The sequence below is a fragment of the Pteronotus mesoamericanus genome, unplaced genomic scaffold (genome assembly GCF_021234165.1).
Source record: "Pteronotus mesoamericanus isolate MK-2021 breed Mesoamerican mustached bat unplaced genomic scaffold, CSHL_Meso_final scaffold_21, whole genome shotgun sequence".
Taxonomy (NCBI): domain Eukaryota; kingdom Metazoa; phylum Chordata; class Mammalia; order Chiroptera; family Mormoopidae; genus Pteronotus; species Pteronotus mesoamericanus.
The window spans coordinates 29,483,593-29,493,735 of record NW_026555310.1 but is presented as its reverse complement, the minus strand read 5'-3'; the positions used below and the strand labels follow the sequence as shown (position 1 = coordinate 29,493,735).

At 35.1% G+C, this 10,143-nt stretch overlaps 1 pseudogene; it reads right to left on the bottom strand.

Annotated features, from left to right (window-relative positions):
- Positions 1-8,688: 8,688 nt before the first annotated feature.
- LOC129084604 (putative taste receptor type 2 member 33) lies at positions 8,689-9,624 on the bottom strand (annotated as a pseudogene).
- Between the last annotated feature and the right edge of the window lie 519 nt (positions 9,625-10,143).

Sequence of the window (10,143 nt, the reverse complement as noted above, 5' to 3'; positions counted from 1 at the left end):
GATGCAGGCCTTGTCCCCTGGTTGGGGGCATGTGAGAGGCAACTGTTTTGCTCTCACACATTGATGTTTCTCTCTGTCCCTTTCCCTTCACCTCTCTAAATACAAATAAATAAAATAATTTTAAAAGACGAAATTTATCTTAAAAAAATGTACACAAGATTTCCCTTGGAGAGTCTGGACTTCTCTGTATATGAAAATTCAGTTTAATTACCTCTGTTCAACCCATTTCTGACTACTTAATATATTAAGATTAGTAAATGTTAAAATCAACCATTATCCTTGGATTATATTGATTCAGTGTTTATATTATTCCAGGTAAAAAGGGGGTCTTTACATGAACAGGTGTTATATATAAAAAAATCTATATAATATATATCATCTATATAATATATATCATGTATATGATATATATTTTATGCCATCATTATTAGTATAAGAAGACTACATTGTAGAAAGTTAAACTATTTCTAAAATGTTTATAGAAATGCAAAGTACTCCCAATAGTCAAAAGAATTTTTTAAAGGAACAAAGTTAAAGAAATGCAGTTCCTAATTTTAAATCTTGCCATAAAGCTCTTTAATTAAAAGAGTATACTACTTGAACAACAGTAGACATATATATTAGCGATTGTCAGCATTTTTTATCTCATGGAACATATAAACTAATTTCTAAAATTCTGCACCACAATGAAATATACACTTTTTTTCATTCGTTCACATTGGACAAGCTAATATGTTGTCTGTATTTAACAATATAAGGTGAAAGAGGTATTGAATAAAATGTCAGGTATTACAGTTTTAAATATTCTTGCACCTTACAGGTTGAAAATTATTGATATATACCAAGAAAACACGATCAAAGTTCAAATATATACTCATCACCATGGTCAGATGACTATTAAAAAGGTACCAAGTCAATTCAAAGGGGAAATGATGTCCTTTTTTTTAAAACAAATGATGCTGGGAAAAATGAATATCCACACACCTAAAGTTCAATTTAGCCCCTTATACCATGTACAAAAATTAATATAAAATTGATCAGACATCTAAATGGAAGAAATAAGCCAATAAAACTTCTATAGTAAAACATAAGAGAACTGTTTTGTAAACTCTGGTTAGTTCAACTATTAAAAATAACAACCAAAGTATAATGAATAAAATTTAAAACAATAAGTTGAACTACATAAAAAGTGAAAACATTTGTTCTGTGATATAAATATCTGATTTCAAAAATGTAGAGCTATAGTAATTAACTCAATATGATATTGTTCATGCTTATACAAATAGATTAATGGATGGAACAGAATGTTTAATAATAGACCCACACATGTGTGGTCTGTTCATTTTCAACCAAGGAACTAAAACAATGGGAAAACAATTCAGTAGAGTGGCCCTGAAAACTCAGCCACAGTGCCAGTTAGGCAGCAATATCTTGCAGTGCTGGGCAAGGCCCTCCAGAAGGTTCCATATGCTTGGAATCAGCATCCAGTAATGATGCTGCTTCTCCAGCAGCCAGGAGAACAGGGGCTTGAAATGGGAGTGTCACCACTCGCTATTACCCCTAGTAACCCAACATCAAAATTTGTGTCCTCTTCCCACGACATTATGTTCTGCAGACATGCAGGTCGTAGTACAATGAGAGGAACACTTCTATCAGGAGACACAGCAATAATTCCGCTGAACTGGAATTTATGGCCACCCGTAGTCACTAGGGACTACTTATTCTCTAAATTAACAGGTAAAGAAGGAAGATACTCTGCTGGGGGGCATAACTATCTTGACTACCAAGAAGAAATTGAACACCCCTCCCTTAGATGGCCTTTTTGTATTACCATGTGCCATGATTCACATTAGAAACAATCTTCTGTTCCTCTATAAATTATCTTCTATGGGAAAACTGAATAAAATACTCATGGTGCCAACCTCTTAAAGAAAGCCTTTGCATTTTTATTAGTGCTGAGAACAAAGTGGTTACAATGCCCTTATTTTCTCAAACTTGGTCACAGAACAGAATCAATCATGGCCTAGTCACAGTCCACTATGTTGAAAGAAACTAGTCATGTATATGACATGATGAGCTTTTCTTGGATGACAGCCTGTCTATTGCTGGGTCATTACCACAAGCTCTCATTAAAGGGAAAGAGAAGGAGCAGAACTTGATCTCAAAGTATATTCAGATAAACAAAATACAGATACATCAATCACAGGGACATCACCTAAGTCCATGACTTATTTTTTCCATAGTTCTTTTACATCTTCTCTCATTCTGATGTTTGGAAATGGTGCTCTGTATCTCAATTCTATAATTTGAAGGTCATCCTTAAATAATTTGACCCAGTAATACATTGGAATACAAAAAAAAAACCCACTCCATTTCTAAAGGTATTCATATGGACTTACACTTTGCTGTTTGCTAAGGTAAGTTACGCACAATGATCTTTAAGAAAATATTTAGACATTGTCCAGCTCATGAATGTTTGAAATATAAATTATTGAAAGACACACATGATGATGATGATGATGATGATGATGATGATGACAACGACGACAGCTAAACTGGAGATTTCTAACTAATCTTGTGCCTTCATTCAGCCTTCTAAGTGGCAGTGTTCACCGGGATATAAAAACTCTTCTGACCTTCCCCATGACCTTATGATATTTAACATCATTCTCGACTTCAGGGCTAGCTTGAAAGAACAATTTCACCTAAAATGTCATCAATAGTAACTTAGAAAAAAATACTTCTGAAAATTTATTTCCTAGTTTTTACTACATTCTAAAAGTTATGGCAAAAAATGAATTCAAGCAAATAGTACTATGCTTAATAGTACTTTCATATGGACATGCACATACCTCTCTACAGTCATACCTCGGTACTCATCAGCATCAGAATTTGTCAAACCTGGTATCCGTAGTGTTTTGACAAGAACAAAATTTCAACACTATGTGCTTGCTTGTCACTCTTTGCACTTGCTAGAACTTGTATAACTAAGATAGCCACCCAGCAAGTGAAAATGCTTCATCAATTATTGCTTGCTCGCCACTCGTTGGGACGAATTAACTACTAGTACTGAGGTACCAAAGATAAAAATACAATATATAAAATTTCTTTCATATTTTAATAGCATCGTTAACAAGCAAAATTCTCTTCTTTGCTTGTTTACATGCCCAGGTACTGTGATTAATCTAGGTTATTTTATTATAACAGTCAAGGTAACACAACATATATACAAACATTACACTAAATATATAATTTTGCTTTAACAAATTAACTTTTCTATGTCTGTCCTTTATTCTTTATGAAGGAGTTAACAAAATTATAGATGTAATTTGTTCATTTTCACTTTTGTATTATATTCTAGGCCACAATTTATTTGTCCATTTTATAACTGATGGGTATTTAATGACTTCTTATTTTCAGCTACAAGACATTGGATTCTGGCCAAGATGGAGGGATAGGTAGATACATTTTGCTTCCTCACACAACCAAAAGAAAGATAATGACTAACTTAAAAACAAAAAACAACTAGAACTTCCAAAGTATCTAACTGTATGGAAGTCCAACAACCAAGGAGTTAAAGAAGAAACATTCATCCAGACTGGTTGGAGGAGCAGAGATGGGCAGCCAGAGTAGAGAGGCCTCATGGCAGAACAGTGGCTGGATGACCAGGCAGGCAAAGCATCAGCTGGCAGACAGGGTGTTGCCGCATTCACATGTGATTAAATAAGGAATTACAACTGGGGAGCAAGAAAGAATGTGAAAAGAAAGTTTCAAAATCTCTGGCTGCAAAAACCTGTGGGGGTTTCATGGTGGGAGAAGCTGCCATCTCAGAGGGAGTCCACTGGAGGGACTGGAGGGACCCATGGGGTGTGGGAATGTACACAAGCCCACCTACCCAGGAATCAGCACCAAAAGGGCACATTCCCTTGTGGGTAGCAGGGAAAGTGCCTGAATGTGGAGCAAGAGCCAAGCAAATGGTATTGTTCCCTTTCTGACACCTTCCTCACATACAGCATGACAACACAGCTATGGGCCGCCCTGCCCTGGCAAATACCTAAGGCCCCAGCCCTTACAATGTAACAGGTGAGCCTGGACAAAGAAATATGGCCCAAATGAAAGAACAGATCAAAACTCCACAAAACAACCTAAGTGACAAAGAGATAGCCAACCTATCAGATGCAGAGTTCAAAACACTGGTATCATGATGCTCACAGAAATGATTGAGTATGGCTACAAAACAGAGGAAGAGGTAAAGCTTATAAAAAGTGAAATATAGACAAATATACATGGAACCAACATGAAAAGAAGGAAACTAGAACTTAAGTCAATGATTTGCAACAAAGAAAGAAAGAAATATTCAACCAGAAGAGAATGAAGAAACAAGAATTCAAAAAAAATGAGAAGAGGCTTAGGAACCTCTGAGACAACTTTAGAAATGCCACCATCTGAATCATAGGGGTACCAGAATGAGAAAAGAAAGAGTAAGAAATTGAAAACTTTTTGAGAAAATAATGAGAGAAAACTTCTCCAGGCTAACAAAGAAAATAGACTTACAAGTCCAGAAAGCTCAGAGGGTTCCCAAAAAGTTGGATCCAAAGAGATCCAAACCAAGACACATCATAATTAAATTACTCAAGATTAAAGACAAGGAGAGTTCTTAAAAGCAGCAAGAGAAAAGAAGAGAGTTACCAACAAAGGAGTTCCCATAAGACGATCAGCTGATTTCTCAAAAGAAACATTGCAGACAAGAAGGGACTGGCAAGCAAGATTCAAAGTGATGAAAAGCAAGGACCTATAACCAAGATTACTCTATTCAACAAAGCTGTTATTTAGAATGGAAGGGCAGAAAAAGTGTTTCCCAGAAAAGGTAAAGCAAAAGGAATTTATCATCACCAATCCATAATTGTTATTCCATAATTTCAATCCATGAAATGTTAAAAGGACTTAATTAAGAATAAGAAGACCAAAACTATGAGCAGTAAAATGACAACAAATTCACAACTATCAACAACTGAATAAAAAAAAACCTAAGCAAACAACTAGAACAGGAACAGAATCAGAGACATGGAGATCATTTGGATGGTTATCAGCTGGGAGGGGGAAGTTGGGGAACAGGGGAAACTGTAGGGATTAAGAAGCATAATTGGTAGGTGCAAAATAGACAAGGGGATGTTAAGAATAGTATACAAAATGGAGAAATCAAAGAACCTATACACATGACCCGTGGACATGAACTAAAGGGGGATTGCTGGAGGGAAGTGGGGTACTGGGCAGAGGAGACAAAAGGGAAAACTTGGGACAACTGTAATAGCATACTGAGGTAAAGGCAAATGATGTCCGCTTATCTAGGTACCAACTGCAAATTTCCATTTGTGCCACTGACTAAAACCTTGAAGTCAGGAATATACACATGCAAATATAAGTGAGATTTTTTTTTACCACTGTGTACTTTCCTCTCCCTCAGATGCAAATATTGTAAATGTTGAATAGTAATTGCTAAGAAAAAAAAACTTTAGGTAAGTCTGTCATTACTTGTTACTCATTTATAAAAATAATTTAAAGCAATTGTTTCTAGTTCAAAGACAACATGCAGATCCTAGAAAAAATAAACATAATTAGTAAGAAATATTATAGAAGCTAAATCAGAAGTTATAAACAAAATATATTGGAAATAGATATGAGAAGGCTACTGATGCTACAGTGCAAAATCAATTATGGTTTTATGAAGACAGGAGTATTTAGTGGGAATTTGAATTATTTAGAATTTATAAAGATAGAGAGAAATAAATTTAACACTGATATAAGGGCATGTCAACATCAAAGTGACATGAATGGGCTATGGCAACCTTCTAAACAGTGAATATCTTCTGTTTTACAATAAGTCTAGTTATTGACTTTCCTTTTTTTAAGATTTTATTTACTATTTATTTTTAGACAGAAGGGGAGTGAGGGAGAAAGAGAAGGAGTGAAACATCAATGTATGGTTGCCTCATTGTGCCTACAGTGGGGACATGGCCCACAACCCAGGCATGTGCCCTGACCAGGAATCGAACCAGAAACACTTTGGTTCACAAGCTGGTATTCAAACCACTGAGCCACACCAGCCAGGGCACTTGTTGGTTTTTCAAATAAAATGTTACTAAGTATGCTCTAACATCTCTGACCTAAATGAATGTTTCATCTACTTTCTGGGCTATACAGTGACTCCATTTTTCAGCCTTCCTTAACAGATGGTGTGACGATGTGACTGAATCTGATCAGTGTCTTGTAAGTGAAAATTACGTTCACCATTTACAAGGCTGGCCCCCAAAACCTCCACACTCACGCTTCTCCATACATCTTTCTCCTCCCTGCTGTCTGGAATGGCGATCCTATTCAAGACACTGTGCTTGCCATCAGCCTGATTCCCTGAGTAACTACATACAGAGACTCATCAGACACATCAGGACTGTTAGAAAAGCAATACCATATTCAGATTAAGTATGAGTCACTTTATGTTTTGGAGCCTTTTTGTGACAGAAGTTCCTTTCTGCAGTCTAAGGCAATGATTTGAACTGAGCATGGGCAGATTTATTTGGATGCATTTGGAGGGTGAAGAAACAGAACCAAGAAATCTAGGCCACATACAGATTTTGTGATGAGTTTTGTTGTCACTGGTTTGTTTATTTTTTTCTAGAAATGGAGTATGATTTCATTTTTTTAATTTTAGAAACTTTTTTATTTTTCAATTACAGTTGTCCCAATTATTCCCGTCATTGCCCGCCCCTCCCCTCCCCTCACCCTGCTCCCTCAGTCAGCCCCCACCAGCTGTCCATTATCATGGGTCTTTCATACAAGTTCCCTGACTACAACCTTCCCTCACTTTCCCTTGTTTTCCCTCTCCCTCCACATGTCTGGTCACTGTCAGTTAGTTCCTTCTTTCCATGTCTCTAGTTCTATTTGCTCATCTGTTTGTTGTGTTTATTAGATTGCACTTATAGGTGAGATTATATAATATTTGCCTTTCACCACCTTGCTTATTTCACTTAGCATAATATTCTCCAGTTCTATCCATGCTGTCACGAAGGGTAGGAGTTCTTTCTTTCCTCTGCATATTATTCCACTGTGTAAATGGACCACAGTTCTTTGATCCACAGATTTACTAATGAGCATTTAGGCAGTTACCAGTACTTGGCGATTGTAAATATGAACATTGGGGTGCAAAGGCTATTATAAATATGAACATTGCGGTTCATAGGTTCTTTTGAATTGGTGTTTCAGGATTCTTAGGGTATATTCCAGCAGTGGGATCACTGGTTTTCCAGATCAAATATAGTCTATTCATTCATTTATTTAGTCCTAAGAATTTCATTTGCATGAACTATCCCATGAGCTGGCTTTTATGTCCTGAGGGGTCAGAAGGAAACAGAATAGACATCGTCCCACATTGTGATGATTACATTAAATTGGAGCAAACAGATGATTTAAAAACTGAAAAAATCAGATGTGGGAAAGATTTTTTTAAGGTATAAATAATGTTAAAATATCTTAATACTAAAAATAATATAGACGTGTAAATTCAGTTGTTAAACAAGGTTACACATTTCTTTCTATAATAGACTTTGTACCAAATCCATTTTATCATTTTCCATAAGATTTTAATAAAATCAGATCTTAAAGACATTTTTATAATTATTACATAGACATCAGGAGTAACAATTTTCATACATGCAGAAAGGTCATTGACTTATGTACCATAATTTTTTACTATACTTATATCAAGCATATTTTTAAGGTAGAGAAGATTTGAATCTTTCTGTGAAGGGTAAAAGGAATTTTTTGATCACAACATGGGGAAGATGACTGGCAATTCAGGGTCCCAAAGATGGTTTAAGGATAAAATGAATAAATTGAATAAACTGACATCAGATTCCAACTTTAAAATAGTCTTCAGAATTCCAAAACTGTATGAAATGATTTTTCTAACTGCATATGTAAACAGTGAAGCATTAAAAAGTAATGATTTATTTTGCTTTCTTCTTCATCCCAATCATAGAACTGTTTTCTAAGCTTTCACCTGCTTTTATTTAACCTAATAATCTCTACTATTTTTATTTTATTTTACATGAATCTAAAACATATTCTAAATACCTCAATTGCTCCATAATTTCATTATGTATATCTTTTCTAAACAGTTCTGATTACAATTAACAATGAAGTAAGAATTCAGGATGGAATAATATCTATCCCAAACATACATCCTCAATGTGTGATTTAGAAGGAATATTCTTACCATCCGAAAGGTCGGAGGTTCAAGCAAAAAAATCTAAACATGGTCTGGTATCACTCTGTGGTAATAATTACAATAGAAACTAGGAATGATTTCCTGAGATGACGTATCAGTCTTTAAATGTGTATAAACACAAAACACAAAATTTTTAATTGTAACATAATAACACAGAATACATATGTGAAATTCATGACTTCTTAACCTTGAAGAATTTCTTACACTACTTTGTAAAATTAGTTTGCTTACATAAATAACACTGTAATTTATAATCTTTCTTGTATTTTTCACAAATATGTACATGCATAAAGTTTTGTGATAAGCTGAGGTAAAACATTTTCATTTAGTATACCTTATGGAAACTTAAACACATTTACAATATAGTGGGAACTACAAAATGTTACACTCCATCCGGATTTCTGTCAGAAACACATGGTTCCCCTCTTTCTTTCTTTCAGCCAGCACCTTGCCTGTGACAGTAATGACAGAATGGCCTGTCTTAGCTTTTTATTCCTCCAAATCAGGATAAATGAGTGTCTGGAAAAATACAGAAGTCCAAGGACATGAAAAAACATGTCAACTGAATTGTTCTTCCAAGTATCAGAATTCCATATTGAGAAGACTTGAACCAGGAAGAAAATGACAAATAACAAGAGAAAGCAGGTCACAGTTTGCATGGCTCTTACATGGACCTTGGTGCTGGCATCTTGGGATCCTTTACCACTGAGCTGCATCTTCTTGAGATGTTTCCACAGGGAAAGGAGTAACATCAGTAAAGCTGTGAGGGCCATGGTAAATGGTATGATGTGTATGACCGTGAATACAGTCATATTTGAAAGGTGAACAATGTCCCGCAAGTTGGTCACCCAAGTGATGTTTCCTTCATATTCATTCATCCCTATTTTTACCTCTAAGCTCACGACCGCAAGATGACAAACCAAGAAGATCAAAGTCCCCAACGGTATCATGAGAATCACTCTTTCAGTTTTCCATTTTAAGTGAAGAAAAAAATGGCTGGAGAAATTGGCTATCTTGAGCAAATAAAGTATGCTGAGGCTAGTAGTCAGCCAGAGACTAAAATGGTTGCTTACTACTCAGGTAATTTTAACAATAATTATTACTTCTGCACTATATAAATCTGGATTAATAAAACTTGCATACCAATTTAATAACACTGAGCAGAGCAAACCAATCCCGGATACCACCAGGGCAGTGAGAATTCCATCCGTGCAAGAGACCTTTTGACTCTTGATCCAGTAGACACAATTCACCATGATTATGAAGACATTGGCAAAATTGCCTAGAACAAATTCTCCTATCACTAGGCTAGAAAGAATGCTTTGTATTAAACTTATCATGTTTAGAAAAAAAAAAGCCAAGTCCAATATCACTGGTCGTGATTCCTTTAATAATCTGATCTTAAGTTCTATTTGCAGCTGGTCTTGAATGTATATAAAATACTTGTTTTTTTTAAAATCTGTGACCAATGTAAAGCAGGAAAGTACCAAGTATGGTCGTGAAAGAGCTCAATTTTTTTTAATGAAAATTATTGTTATGTCCCAAACAGCTCAAATTAACTTCTATTCAAATATTTTATGCCCTTGCTATATGCTGCAATATTTCATAACTGATGTTGTTGTGTAAGATGAATTCTAATTTGCTATCATGCAAACATAGACATATTCTCTTTCACCATTTTGCAATTTTCTTTGTTTAACCTTTCCATAATTTGTTTTCATCAACTTTGTCCTTAGTGAAACTTAATGTCCCAATTCATTGAATATAATAAATGATAAATTGTTCAACAGAACTTATTCATTGATACAATCATCATCACTATGAAATTTTAAAATATTTTTATTGAATCTATTGGGGTG